This window comes from Zonotrichia leucophrys, chromosome 5 (assembly GCF_028769735.1).
Source record: "Zonotrichia leucophrys gambelii isolate GWCS_2022_RI chromosome 5, RI_Zleu_2.0, whole genome shotgun sequence".
Lineage (NCBI taxonomy): Eukaryota > Metazoa > Chordata > Aves > Passeriformes > Passerellidae > Zonotrichia > Zonotrichia leucophrys.
The window spans coordinates 47,801,338-47,817,105 of NC_088175.1; the positions used below are offsets into that span (position 1 = coordinate 47,801,338).

Here is a 15,768-nt window from a genome sequence, read left to right on the forward strand (position 1 = left end):
ACCTGAACAATGGCTTTGCTCCCTGGTGCTAGACTGGGATTGGATTGAAAATCCAATACACAATGGCTCCCAGTTTGGTTACAATGACCCTGCAGTCACAGGGGTAGGAAGTGTTTGCATGGCAGAGAAGGACTTGGCTCCATCTAACCCCCCATTCAAGCAATCCACCCTTGGTGAAACACCAACTTCACATGCACTGTCCATTTCAACAGCCTACTAAAGATACCTCACAGGTGAAAAAGAAAACAAAAGGTTAGGAAAGAAAAGAAAAAAACCAAAAAGCTTACGAAAGAGGCTGGAAGCAACTGCTCTGCCTAGAAGAGATTTTTCAGCCAGAATAATCTTTGCTTAGAACAAGCTCCAATGAAAACCCAAATAGATCTTAATGGAGAGCTTATGGGAAGGGTGTCTGTGCTCCAGGTCTGTATTGCAGCTCCTCAAACACAGTGATTCATCTCTCAGGCCCCTTAGGTGCTGCTTATTAACTAATAATCAAGACTAAAGTCAGAGGGCAGTTCTTTAAGGAAAAAAAAGTGCAGACAATCCCAGAAAGGAAAGATACTCTAATAGCTCGTGGTGTTAGTAGTGCTCAAACCAACAGCTGGAGCTGCTGAGGAGCTTGAGAGTCTCCAAGGAAAGCAGGGAGTAACTCTGTAGTATTACAGCAAGTGGTTCAGTTCTGAATCCTTGACTACATGTGAGTTATGACAGCTCCTTGATCCACCTTAACCCAGCCACAGCAATCCCAGGGATCTTACTATTTCAACTAGTACCTCTTCTTCTGCTCCTACTCTCACAGCCTCATAATGAGAGGATACCCAGGGCACAGCAGACAGTCTTAAGTTTGCTTTTTAAGTGCTTCATGTGGCAAAGGGTCCTGTAAAACAAATGCCACAATCATTAGCACTTGTAGCATCAATGGTTTTGTGAACCATTTCCTGATTTCCTCATAACAAGAATGATTCTGGCTTAAGTATTTCAAAATGCAAAATTTTAAAGCCCAGGTGATATTTTGGCCCCAACCAGAACAGTGGCTCTATTTCACCATCTCAGCTTGCAGAAGCATAAACACAACACTACATTTGTATATTTACATAAAATCCCTATCCCTGACAATCAACATGTGGACTACAGCTGGATCCCATAGCCAAAAGCATGCTTCCAAAACCCAGAAAGGAGCACCTACTGAGTTCCTGGTCAGTTCTAAGTGACTGGTTGGCATGGCCTGCATCTGCCTTATTGGCTTAAAACAGACAGCTTAAAAACAACAAAATGTAATCAGCTCCAAATACAACACGCCCCTGGGCATCCAGTGGCATTTGCTCTACATGGTCAGCATCAATCCCTGATTATAAAGAGATCAGACAGGTGGTTTAAAGGTAAACTGCATTAGGATCAAATGAAATACATACACTAAAAATAGTTATTTGAAATCCAATGAATTCTAATAATTTTAGTAGGTTTTGCATCTCATTGAGGAGGTCTGTATTTAACCAGTCTCCTTTCACTTTGTGGTTTTCATGCAAGATCTATTTACTTGTATTTCCAATGCTCAGCTAAAGAATATTTATTGTTAAATAAAACACATAAACCAGGCCTTTTCTAAGTCAGTAAGAAATTCATAAGAACATTTTATGCATATAAGATTTTGTAAATCAAGCCAAACCTGTATTTAAACATAGACAGCATCCCTTTAATATAACAACACAAATACTGTGATACTGATTTTATAATAATCTACTAGACTTTAGTCTTTCATTCAGTGCTGACAACTGTACTGTAAGAAATGTCACAAACATAAATAATAAAAGTCACTACCACAAGACAAAAGCAGTCGGAGATTGAAATTCTCTCAGCGATCCATTCCTGCTGCCTGGGAAACCACGTTAGGTTTTTCAACTCCAGATATAGCTGTTCCTGGATGATACAGTTCCAAAAGCTGTCACATCTGCCAGTGAGCACGAGAAAAAAATCCCACAGCCAGCAGATCCAGAGCAGGGGGAGGGATCAGCTGGGAAGGAGGGGCAAGAAGAGAGAGGGGTCAGCTTCAGATGAGAGGAAGGGGTGGGAAGATTAAGGATGGAAGGGGAATGAGTGTTAGTAAGGGAGAGAGGAATGGTTGGGAGACAGGCAGCCCGAGGAGGAGGGCGCAGAAAAGAAGCAACATCACCCGGAGGGGAAGAAAAAAAAAAAAAAAGAAGAGAAGTAGATAAATGTTATCAGGAGTGGCTCGTTCCAACGCCCAGACAAAGGCAGCAGCATGCGCTGCCTTTTCACCCGACCTGCCTCCACCCTGCTCACGTCCAGCCACACGTTCCACTAGGACACCGCGCCGTACGGAGCCGTGCTCATTGCTCCCTCACTCACACATGCACTTGATGATAGCACGGCAGCACAGAGCTACTTCAGTCTCACTTGTGCAGTTTCCAGTTAAAAATAAGCTCTCCCTCCCCCTCCTTGCTGCAGCACTGAACTCGCTCATCAGCTCATTGCGTCGCTATCGCAGATCTGGATGCAGTTCCCTACATTCCTCCTGCCCCGGACGAGAGATAACGCTTGGTCCCTGGGCTCAAGAAAGCCATTCCCATCATTTCCAAGTCCTCCCACAGCCGATCTGCCAAACTGCTCTGGCCAGCTCCAAGAGGAGAGGGAGAGAAGGAGAACTCTTCCTACAGGACCTGAGGAGCTGCAATATGCAGATTGAGTTTGCAGTGGGAAGATGAAGATCCCAGGGAACACACCAATTAAAAGGAAAAATGTATTTCCATACTCTGCTACTCAGGTCACTGTCATGTGCTGCATTTGAAATGGATTACAGGTTAACTAGGCCATTATCCATGCATGTCATATGCATGTGTTCACACAAATGTATGTGTGAATATGCACACATGGAATTTCATTGCATCCCATACCTTCTAAAATACTCATGTTTGCCTTCCTGAGGTTTCCAACACTCTTAGTATTTATAACAAGCCATAAACTATCACAGCAGTTTGCAAATAAAGGGAAATGACAGGTTAGGTCCCTGAAGAGCTGACAAACTCGAACGTGACTTCACACAGCGGGGAATGGCAACGAGGGTCAGTGAAAGGGAAAAAAAAAAGCCAAACAGTCCAAAATCTGAAATGGGATCTAAGAGCACTGTCCTGACACCTTCTACATTTTTCTGCAATCCTACTTTTAGAAATATTGGTTGAAGTATTTTTTTCCTCCTAAAGGAAGAGTGAATATTTCCTAGCTGTGCTATCCCTTTCCTCATTGCAAGTCCTTTCCTTCTATTTCCTTTCTCCCTCACCAGCCCCCCATGGCAAAGCTGCATGTTGGAGCAAAGCAACAGCACAGCAAACTGATGTAATGCTCTAAATCCTGCCCAAACACACACGAGAGCACAGATTAATATTACATTAGAAATAAGCTTAGGGAAAGACATATTTGTTATATTGGTGGGTTTATTTCTGGGGGATGAGAAGAACATCACAACTGGTTGGACATTTTTGGCCATGCCTCCACTGAGCAGGGTCTGAAGGTGCTGCCTCTCTCTCCTCTGCTCCATTTCCTTGCTCATAAATTAGGATTAAATCCCAGTGAACGCCTGTTTGCTCAGCTTGTTTGGGACGCTGCTGGGTTACATACTTTTAGATGTGTTTTAGTTATACTGTACCAAATTCATTCTGGGACATATATAAAAGCATTTGCAAAGAAAAGACCTCTTGAACTTTACAAAACCAGCACAGGCATGTACCAAATGCTAATGGGCTTTATCCCTTAACAAATAAAGTTTTCCATTATTTACAGTCCCCTAGAAATCCCAGCTGAAGTCACCATCCCATTGTGTCTGTCTCTGAAGTCAGGCCCCACCCTCTGGAGGTTTCATCTAAACAGACTAAAGGTGAGGAAAGGGAATCATTATCCTCATTTGCAGATGAGACAAAAAAAATTACTAGCCCAATTTCTTCCCACCTATGTCTAGATGAGCAGATCTACAACATCTTTGAGCTATGTCTCCTGGCTGCTTTTTAACTTTATATCAAGGCCAGATCCCGGCCCAACACACCCTGGCTTGGATGGAAAACATGGGTGCAGGGCCCCAGTGGAGGCCAAGACACGCTCTGACCACAGGTTTGATCTCAACACCAGCATGTAGGTCCAGAAGCCTTGACAGAACTAAGCAGCACAGACAGAAATCACACCCAAACCTCAGCTGCAGTGCCTTCATTACAAGACCAGCCTCTCCCCGTTGAGCTCAGTGTGTGAGAGGGTTCAGCCACCAAACGCTGCTGCAGCACCAGGGAAGGCGGATCACTCATCGTGTCCTTGGCACGCAGGGCCAGCAGGACGTGTGCTGCAGGTCACCAGGCTGAGACCAAAGCCACAACAACTCTGACCCTTCTCCCCCTCCTTTTATGTGATTCATGTGGCTCATGTCCTGTTCTGGCTGTACCAAGCCATGCTGTGCTGCGCCTGACACTCACCTCACACCCACATCCCCTCCCTGACCCCTGTCCAAAGAGCAGCTGCATTGTTCCACATGGATTTCTCCACATTATTTTGCTATGAAGGATGCATCAGGGTTAAAACCAGGTTGCTGTATTTTACTGTTTATCCAAAGCACCACAGAGCTTCAAGACAGGGCTTGATGGATTCAGGGCTTCACTCTTCACTGCCTTGTGTGACAGATCCATTCAAAACCAGCATAAAAGTACTACTGAGATTAGAATAAGAACATTTAAGGTCCTCTCTCCAAAAATCCACATGAATAACAACATCTTGCATATCAGACAAGAGGTTACATTGGGACAAGCCAAGGGGCCACATCTGGCATGTGGGGTCACATGGCAGGGGAAGGAGCCAAGGCACTGGGCTGCAACACTGGGCGCCGCATCCTGCAGCTCCATGTGAGCCCTGGAAGCTCAGCACGCTCTTGCACTGCTCCCAGATGCAGCTGCCTCTGGCACACGGGGCTACGAGAGGGAGGCTGCAGCTCCATGTGCAAATGGGCACAGCACAGATTTTACTGTGTGCAGGAAGAGTCACACACTCAGGGAGCAGGGCTGGATTCTCACAAGCAGACCTGTCCCAGCAGAGGCACTGGTGACCACCACCCTGGATCCCCGTACTCGCTCCAGTAGCACAGCAAAGGGCTGACAGAGACACCCCAGCAATTCCCCAGATGGCCCAAGTATAGAGATGCAAGAGTTAAACTTGCTTCCAGCCAACACTAAACAATCTCAGTCCCTAGTTATGCTTGTCATGTTCTCCCAAAGAGAAATAGAAATATATTTAATTGCTGTCAGCAGCCTGCAAGACAGTTTGCTTGTGTTGTCCCCACAGGATAACTGATGGGAAAACTCCAGGCCAGGCAGTGCCCCCCAAAACATGGAAGGACAGATCTGCTTAACCCCACAACCTGCCTGACTCTCAGTGCCTTCCTGCTCACTGCTGCCAACACTGAGATGCAAATTTAAATTACAACAGACAAGTCTTCTCCCAGGGAATATCAGTTATCCTGCTCTGTTTGCCACAACTCTGAGTGTTCACACAGGCCCTCTGTATGTTAAACCTGAGGTGCACTCCTAACATGAGATATATGACTGCTATTGGCTACAGCTACATTTCGTTCATCAATTAATTACAAAATAATCTAATTACTAACACTACAAGTTAAATGGCTGAGCCCTAGGGAAAAGTGTAATTTCCTGAGACATTTTGAGGGAAACAAATTTCAAGTTTTAGTCTCTGGGCACCCTCCATTCCCACTGTTCTTTTTTGCCAGACAAATGGAAGGTCAGTCTAAGAACAACAGTACCATTGGTAAGACCAAATGGCAGTGCATTAGTCCCTGAACCTCACGGTAATCCTGCAGCTTAAGAACCCATAATGAGGAATTCTTTAAAAACAAGACCTGTAGCAGCCAAGTGCTGATTTTGTGCTCCATTGCACTAAGTCTGTGACATTATAACTCAAAGTCAGCGAGACTGGTGCAGGAGCAGCGTTGGTGGCACAGGCAAGGAAGCTGCTCCCCAGCCCAGAACCCCCCTGACAAGGTGTCAGAGTTTGCTGGGCTCTCTGCAGCCCTGAGCAGCACAACTCCTGGTGAGCCTTCAGCTACTCCTGCTCACTTGTGTCCTGTCCAGGTACAGCACTGATGTGCTGCTCTGAACAGGATGGAACTTCAGTAGAGTACCCCTGTGGGTGCCCAAAAACCCTCAAGTGCAATACAGAGCTCAGAGCCTGGCTGTGCGTTTTTTACTTGCAGTTGGGCTAAGCTAGTCCAAGCCGCTTTAAGCAATTTTGTTTAAAGCAATTTACACAAATACTTAGCTCTTTTCTCTGCCTGTGAATTTCCCTAAGCATATTACAGAAGTAGGTTAAAAAGAGCTCTTTTTTCAGATTGGAGGCAGGACAGCCAAAGTTTAAAGAATTCTCCTTAATTTCATTCTTCTTGGGAACAAAAACCACTTTGTGGCCAAGAAAGTGTTGTTTCTCACTTTGCAACCCTTGGCAGCAGGACCCAGGGTAGCCTTCCCAGGTACATCCATACTCACACCCAGCTAGACAGAAGCAGCCCCTGTGCACAGAGCAGACTTTCCATCTGGGAGCACAGTTACTAATCCAGCAAGCTATTTGCTGATAGTGCTTTCCACTGTTTGATCAGCTTTGCTTCTAGATTCATAAATCATTGTTCACATAGCATGCAGGATGTACGTACCAAGGCAGCACTGAATGTTAAAAGCAATATAAAACTTCATCACATCATCAGGAATGAGATTTTTCCGTGGGACATGGCTGGAGAGAGAGCAAGGCAGCAGCTTCCCTTCCCCAGCAGCTGTGTTAGGGGCTGACAGGTTGTACCCAAACAGAGAACCCAGAAAAGTAGACAAAGAGTGGCCAAAGGTCTCTTACTCCCCGTACACTCCCCAGCTTCACCTGAGAGCTCACACTCACCAGACACAAATTGCTCTTCTGTTTTTTCAGTGCTCTGTCCCCAAATACATTAAAGCATTAATGCCCTGGTAAAGAAGAAAGCAAATATTAACAGACAGGACTGTTTTCTGTCACTGCAAATACCTGCCTGTATGCACTGGTTACCTGACAAAAATAATTAAATACAAATGCACAATAAATCTGTATATTGTAACTTAAATAGAACAAGATTAGGCAGCTTTCAGCCAGCCAAAACACACACATCCAGCCCCACACGAGTACTCCAGCATAGCTTCAGGAGGTGTTCTGAAAGGATCCTGGCCAGCACAGCTGCCAGAAGGTTGGGAATCCGCACAGGAAGGGTTTAACTAGACCTCTCTGTAAGGTATGGTGAGGGTCCTTGCAGATAGAAGATACTTAAGAGCAGATACTGCTCTGTCTCCCGCAAAGGCGATGAGCATGCATGTTCCTGACATGCTGTCTGCTCTCTCAAGCATCATCCCGAGTAATTTTTAACCCCTTCTTCACCCCAAGGTTTTAAGAGCATCACCCTGCGAGATTGAACAAGGCATTTTCCCTCCACATTCCCCATCCTCTTGAGTATCAGTTGGCTAAACTGCCAGACCTCAGCCCCACACGTTGTCCCACCTCATAGACCCTGGAAAGTAAAAACCACAAGATCTTACTGGCAGTCCTGCTGCAACAATGCTGGTGGTGGACAGTTCCAAGGGAGAGGAGAAAGAAGGGTCTGGAGGTAAACTCTCCCACTGTCATGCAGCAAAGCCGATTGGAGGACGGCGTTGCTGGGCTATAGGAGTAAAGATGAAGCAAACTCCTTCCCAAAGGAATCCAGCTCCCAGTTTTTCTTCTCTTCCAGAAACATCCCTTGAGAGAAAAAAATTGTATGACCCCCTGAACTATTCCACTCTCACTTCACCCCAGGCGGGCACTGCCAACACACGTGTGATCGTTACACTAATCCATGCCAGTGGCACAGCTCAGCTCCGAAGAGAAGGGGTTAAGCCGAGGCAGCACAGCCACTGGGAAGCAGAGACTTAGTTTAAACTGACAAACCCAGTCCTCCGTAAACACAGGGAACAAATCCCACGAAACAGCGGCCATTAGGACGGTTGTTCTGGCTTTAAAGCAAGCAAGCAAATCAATGTTGATCCCCAAATCTGCGGGAGGGCGCTTACCCCTGACTCCTCATTGCTCCGTGACCAGAGATGAAGTGAGAATGCTCCGCCACTGGAATCCGCTGACACGTCGATAAACTTGAGCGAGAAAGACGGCAGGAGAAAGCGGGAGAAGAAAAAGGGGTGGAGGCAAGTCTGACATGTTTGTACAGTGCCTGATTCACCTAAGCTGCCGAGTTTGATTTCAGGGTGTGGTAGCAGATGGGACACAGGAGCACTCAGCGTAGAGAAGACTCAGATTTCTGTTCCATGGAAAACGACAGATGCCAACAGCAGTGTCTTGGGACCATCTCGCCTTCTTCTCACAGTCTCCTCTCTTGGTCCCTAGAGGGGATGAGAGAGAGAAAGAGCTCAGAGTCACACCTGGGCACCCCGATGTTCCACATCTCAGGCAAGAACTTTGGGGAGATCACCTCCTATTCCCCTCCACCCTTTTTCACACCCCACTTCACTGTGACTTATTAAAGCTCCGCTCGTCAGCTCTTCTCTCTCAGCTCGACAGCCTCAGGGCCGGGAGCTGCTGAAGCTTCTAACAAACCCAACATCTCTGCCTGTGTCGCCTAGCTGCACATTTTGGGACCTGCCACCAATCCCTTGTCATTCCAGGAAGGAAAGCTTTGATTGCTTGCTTTATGGCTCGCTGTAGAAGAATTCATCCTATTTATTTGCATTGCAGATGAGCAGCACATGACCTGGCGCTTTTACTTTTCCCCTGTCCTCGCCATGAGTCAGTGCTGCCAGGTCTGGAGTCTGGGATCACCCTCTAATTCAGTTGTGCTGCCTGTGCCTCAGGCTTTACTGACTACTGGAAATAGACTTTCCACAAGCAGCAGGACACCAGCTCTGGCAGCACCGCCTGGGCTTGGTGACTGGGCCATCATCAGAGGACACTTTGGGGATTACAGCCTGGAGCGTTTAGAGTTCATGGCAGCAAACTCATCAGCTGCCCTTGCTCCATTGCAAACAAGGAGGGTTCTTGGCCTATCCAAACCACTGACAATGCTGGCTTAACCCTCAGATATTTTTAGGTCCAAAGAACAGAGATATAAACCATAAAAACCCACCCCTGTGACTTTTTAGGGTTTTTTAAATAACATTGGTTTTGTTGAACCACCCTTAAATAAATGAGAGGCATGCTACAAATAATCATTAGGCGGTCATTATTATTGCTGGGAGTGGCTTGTCCCACAGTGATGAGCCAGCCCAGTGACCTTTTAGCCCTGTTCTCCCATTCCCATTTTCCTCCCTACCTGTCCATTCCAACTAAAAGAGCTGCAGTATCTTTGTGCAACCACCTCAGTCTCAGCTGTAGTTGGAATTCATGAGCTCTACAGTACTATCATGGAGAAGGAACAGAACCAAGGTTTACAGAGACAACCTTTTGGAGCTGATGGTCTGAGGTTCCTAATCCTCATTTCCCAACCTGCTGGCTAAGTTGTGGAAGGCTGGTTCCTGAACATGCTGTCACTGCTTCTACATTACACTGCAGGTCCCTGCCTGCCACAGTGACCCAGGTTTCCTGCCTGTTCCCTCCCCAGGGTATAGGAAATAGAGCCAGCCAGGTTCCTTTCTGTCTGGGGATTAGCTTCTCCCTTCTACGGGGCAGGCCCCATACACAGATGTAATCAAAAGAAGGAAAGTTCCCTTTAATAGTAAAAAAATCATAGTAAATAACAAAGGGGGACAGCATTCTTGCCCAGTGCACTGGAACTCACAGGGCAGAGCAGTGTGGTGGAGGATCAGGGATGAGGAAGCAGAATGTGAATCTAGTAGGTGTGGATGGCAAACCATCCCTGTCATCTGTGCACCTGGGCTTTGCTGCTGTGCCAGGCAGCGCGGAGTCATCTGCACAACCGTGGCGTGGGGAGCGTCACACACAAACAGCTTCTGCACTCTACAAAGAGTCATCCAGCCTTGGAGCTCCACATTTGCATGAGTATTGTATTTCCTGGCTTACATGCTAGCACAATCTTCTAGAACAAGACTTGAGTTTGTTATAAATGGCAGAGCCTGATTTTACTTGTCAAGGCACAAGCTTAGATGAAACCAAAGCAGTTCTGAATCAGTGTGAACCTCTGCTGCCTACAATCTTAATGAAAAATTAGGACACTTTCCAGTCTTTATATTCACAAGTTTGGTCCCAGCAGTCCTGCATACTTTGAAGAAAAATTTCCCAGTAAAAGTGACACGTCTCTAATTTTCCCCTTCAGCAACTATCCCTTCATTAGACATTTTACTGCTCCTTGCCTGCCCACTGCTGTCTTCTTAGCTGGAGAATTGCACAAGACAATATAAATAATTATACTGGCGCATTTATATAAACACACGATACACGCCCCACTCCTCCTACGGCGGCTCTCTCAGGTCCCGTCGGTCTCCGGGACAGCCATTCCTGGCAGCAACAAGTGCTGCAGGGTACGTTGACTAAATGTCTGCATTGCAGCCTGCCTGATTTATCTTCCCAGCAAAGGCCATTCCATATTCCATGTCCCCTCCCCAGACACAAAGCAAAGCAAATTTCAGATCCAAAGTGCTGATCTCACCTCGTTCCTCATCCTGCCCAGCCACATCACTGCGCTAGGAGAGCTCCAGGATCTCACATCCTGCACTGCTGCTGCAATAGCTTCCATTTAATCACCACTGGAGGAAGATTTTGTGATGAAAACCCCATTGTTAAATGTTTTCCTACTCCAATAGACAAAACTGGGAACTTTTAACTTAAAATATAAAAAGTCTGAGACAGCCAGGCCAACTGTACCATATACAATGTCTGTCTTCTGCCTCAGCCAGGAGAAACATACCTGCTCACCTGTCTGAAGCTGGTGGAAACTGAGCAAACTGCTAAGGAAAATGGATCTGTAGTCAACAGAGCTTCCAGGAAAAACCTAACACCAAGGCACAGGAAATCTGATACATTTATGAAATCCCAGTAAGAACTACAGCAATTCCACCTATGAAGTCAGGCTGTGGCTCAGGACCGGACTTTCCATCAAGTCTTCCCTGTGCTCAGGGATCAGATAGGAAGCAGAAATGCTCTTCCACACAGAACCCCTTCCTTCTCTTTCATAGTTCTGTAAATCTAGAGAAGCTGGCCAGGGAATTGAAAGAATGCACTTAAGGATTGGGACAAAGGGGTCACTAGGAGAAAGGGTGTGTTTCACATCAGAACCAGCCAGTGGGAGGAAGCACGAGATAGGAATCAAGTCTGGGAGTCTCAATCAACACATGTCAGTGAAGCCAGGACTGCAGATAAGGAGGGAGCAATCCAGAGGCAGTTTCACTTTAAATAAGTACTTACAGTTTAGCCACCTTTCCTTAAGGGTATCCCATTCGGAGGTGGGCAGAACATTCCAAGAGAGCATTACCTGGATAGCCAGCTCCAGTGTTGGGGTTATCCTCCTGCTTACTATGCATTGCTGCCATTATCCAGGTAGGATCCTGAGATGCCAGCAGGACAAAGTCCTGCTTGTACTCAAGCTGCATGAGCTCACCCAGTGTTTTTATCCAAGGTTTACAGTCTAAACCAGAAGAGGTATTTTCCAATTCAAAACAAAACACAAGTGCATGAGAGCTGAAGAACTGGAAGTTCATCGAGCAAGTCCAGAACTCTGAGTGCTGTCAAAGATCTGGACACATCCCCACACTCCTATCTGGCAGGGCAGTGGGGAGCTGAGTGTCTCTATTTACCCTATGCCAAACAATGCAGATTGGGGCACATGGAAGAAGGGAATTTGTCCTGCTTCAGGCTCACAATGGGTTACAGCCAGGCTCTCCTGGGCCAAACACCTCCTGTGGTGGGGCAAAGCATGGCCAGCAAGGAAACAGCACAAGGACCTGGGAATTCTGCCAAATTTGCAGAATTCCAGAGGTAAGAAGCACAGAATCATTAAGGTTGGAAAAGACCTCTGAGATCATCAAGTCCAACCTTGGACCCATCACCACCTTGTCAGCCAGACCAGAGCACTGAGCGCCACATCCAGTCCTTCTTTGAACATCTCAAGGGTGATGAATCCACCACTGCCCTGGTGCAGTGCCCCAGTGCCTGACAACTGTTTCAGTGAAGAAAGCAGGTAAGCTTAGAGAGGGTAAGAAAACACCAGACTCTTTGAAAATTTTAACTCCTGCTCTGATGAGAAACTGAAGAAGATCACCTGAACACAGCACATGCTATTTTGCTGCTGGTTAAATTCCTGTGGCTTGGTAGATGTTCCTGCAGATAATATCAATATAGCTTGGAACACAGCCACCTCACACGTCTTCCAGATCTTTTACTTGTAAAAATTCACAGACTTATTTGGTTATAACAGAAGTAACATCATGGTCCACCTCACAAGGCTGTCCCACCATCTACAAAAGGTGCTGCTTCTGCTTCCCACAAAAGCCACAATGATCAGTCCTGCAATGGCGCCATCACAGCAGAAAGCCAACATTGCCTACAGATTCCCAGGTCACCTTGGGAAAGGCATTCTGCATGCTGCTAAAATGACTGTGACAATGCTCTACTCCCCCAGAACAGAGGCGGCTTAATCTGTTGTTTTTCCAAGCATGCTGCGATCCTTAAGAATGCTATAGAAATGCAGATTGAAATCCCTCGCTGGCACCAGAGGAATACAGACCGCAGCCTCTGTTCTGAATAACTAGGTCAGTCAGCTATCGCTGAAGTATTAGCCAGAATCCAGCGAATTCCTAGTGGCTAAAATAACGGCTGCAGGAGTCTAACACCATTTGCTGCCATTAGTCACTCTACCTCTGGGTACATTCAAACCCAACTCTGCAGAGCTTAGAATAATTTGAGGGCTGGAGCCTATGCTTGTCAAAATCCAAGCACGTGTCTCCGTGCAGCACAGGTTTCCCATCCCACTTGCAGCCGTGTGGAGGCAGGGAACAACTGTCCTTGCAGCCAGCTCAGCCTTACCCTGAAAGCATTCAGCCCAGGAAAATCAGGAAGATGCACTGCTAATCCCATGCCCAGGGAACAGGCGTCACCTCCCAGCAGCAGCTTCCCTAAGCAAGTACAGAAGAGGCTTTGACCTATGGTGGTGAGTGGGTGACATTTTTGGGGGGGAAGGCTGATAGAGGCAGAGCAGCTATTCCTCCCTGTGGAAGAAAAGAAGGAAAGGGCTGACAGCTGCAATGGGAACAAGTATCCAAAATATATTTCAACCCCTTCCAGCTGCTGACACTGGATCAAGTATTTGGTTTCTTCTCCCTAGAAGTAGGAGGCAGTTGAAGGGTTAAACCTGGTTGGGTTTTTTGGGTGATTTTGTTTGTTTGTTTGTTTTTTACTATTATTTAATTTATTTTCAAGCTCTGGTTGTCTCAGGAGCCTGGCCTATGGTTCAGCTGCACGAAGTCATGCCACAACACAGCAGCCACAACCTGCATTGCAGGAACTGGACCTTCTTGTTCTGCCACTGAGAGCAGCATGTCACAATACTGAACCCTCGCTTTCCCTTATCTCCACAGGCGGCGAATGCTCTGGAGTCCACAGGAGGGGTTGCAAAGGATTAAATGATTATAATCCCCACTTAGAGATTTATTGATATTACACAGAAAAATGGTAGCTGAGACATCCTTGCCTTGCATTCTAACTGCTACGACAGAGGAACAAGTTAATTCCTACCTCCCCTAAGAGTGAGTTTTGCTTTCCTGATAGTAGTTACACAAGTCTTACTTTCTCTATCCTCAGCAATCTCCTCCATCCTTCATTTAGGCTGGAATTTTAATAGCCTGAATACTGCCCAAGCCAGAAGGAGGCACTGGTTGTTCTCAGGTACCGGTTTCAGCACAGCACAGACTAGTGGGTAAACAGTAAAGTTCAACTACCACAGTCTCCATTAAAAACAAGTTTCCAAACTACCCAACACATCTGTGCAACTGCTAAGGCTGCCAGATTCCACAATAATGGACCAAAGCATGCACACAGTCAGGCAATGCACGTTAGAAAGGACTGGAACACGCCGGCTGTCTCTGATACTGTAGGAACATTTTTCTACCACAGCCCTACCCTACAATTAAGGGAGGCCAAGCTGAGCACAGGCACAGCCTGAGCACATGGACCTGCTGGCACTTGGCAGAGTGAATGCCTGTCCTTTGGAAGGAGTCTAGATCCTGCTGGCTGCTGAGAGGGGAACCATGGTGGAACAACTCAACCAGAACCCTCTTCAACATGACACCAGAAACCAGTCCACTGATATACACGTGTGTGTGTGTGTATATCTAAATATTAAAGAAAATCTCCATCACCACCATCATCCTTAAAGAAGAGCAATATAAGACATAGCCATTTAAGTTGTAAATAAGATGTAATATTTTCTAATCTGCACATTTACAGATTCTGAGGCTAGCAAAAATAACTGAAAAACTTCAGTTGATCTTCTACTTAATCATCATTCCTCAAACTACTAATCCAAAAAAAACTCCTTTTCTTGTTCACGTGCTCTCTGAGGTGCCAAATAAATTCTATAAATAAATCAATTTTTAAAAATACATTCCAACACAAAAAAATATTAACTAGTTTGTCTCCATTCCACATGTGATCTTTGGGGGGAAAAAAGGCTTCTTAACACTTAAAATTACAATTTTTAAATTTAGCTCTCGAGAATTTTAATGAAAACTGAAAGCCTGGGTAACAGTTGTGCCCAAAGATGTCCTGCAGAAATACTTGAGTATTTATCTGAAAAATTCCTTCATTTTCTTCTTTCCACAAGTACAGTCTCAGTCTAAGCACAGCCACAGACCACTGAAGGTGATCCACAGGTTAGGAGTAGCCAGAAAATTCAGGTGAGCCCAAGTTCTAAAAGACTCTTTAAATGAATAAAATATAATATTCCTAAATAAGTTATTGGCTCAGCTTTATGTGACCCAGACTGCTGTTTTGAGATGCTTTGGGAGAACTTATTTAGAACTTGGAGAGAACACAAAAGGCCAAAGAGCTTTGCAAGTTTCTGGTTCGGGAGCAAGCAGAATTATTTTCTTTGCTTTAATACCAAACAGTATTCTGTAAGAAAGAGGCAGAAATCAGGAGGTTTTCTCAGCAGCAGTCACAGACAGGAGCATTTTGTCTATTGACATCATCTCATGGCTGATGAGGTGCCACAAGATTCGAAGCTATTTGTGCCATTAGTTAATACATTTAGGTTTCTAATGAAATAAACACAAGCAGGCGTTTTTCCTTTTAGGCCCCAGTTACTCCATCCCAGTGCTAGGTTTGCAGTCTGACTTTTCTCCTTTCCCTGCACACTCAGGAGCTCTGATGGCTGCAGACTGAGAGTGTCCCCAGAGTGGACAGCTTGCTGCAGCATGGCCAGCTCAGAGATGACTTGCCCAGAGAGACTTCCCAAAGTCAGCTGTAACATCTGTTCTTCGGATGCTATCCAAAATCCCTTGAAACCAGAGCTTTTTCACTGACTTCCACAAGTGCTAGAAAGATCCTCATTCTAAGCTGGATGTTACAGGAAAGAAGTTAATTTCTAGCATTATTGTATGCAGTGATGTACTTTCTTGGCCAAGGCCCAAAGTACTCATTATGAAGTGTAACACCCTGCTTAATTCTTCCAGAAGCCAATCATAAGGCTACTATGAATTTTAATGAGCACTGAATCAAGACCCAGATGGTTTTTTAAGCCAAATTATCCTGTTCTTGGTT

General features: G+C 45.8%; 1 protein-coding gene across 4 annotated transcripts in view; it reads right to left on the reverse strand.

Moving 5' to 3' along the window:
• Window positions 1–15,768, reverse strand: part of PAK6 (p21 (RAC1) activated kinase 6) — a 42,278-nt gene that overhangs the window by 18,561 nt on the left and 7,949 nt on the right. For 2 of the 4 annotated variants that reach the window (XM_064715213.1, XM_064715212.1), the window contains exons 2-4: window positions 8,121–8,444; window positions 7,611–7,809; window positions 6,946–7,010 (exon numbers count right to left, since the gene is read on the reverse strand). The gene's annotated coding sequence lies outside the window, so the exon portion shown is untranslated. Of the gene's footprint in view, window positions 1–1,818; window positions 2,150–6,945; window positions 7,011–7,610; window positions 7,810–8,120; window positions 8,445–13,035; window positions 13,058–15,768 lie in introns of those variants that run through there. The other 2 variants (XM_064715215.1, XM_064715216.1) reach the window with 2 other exon arrangements.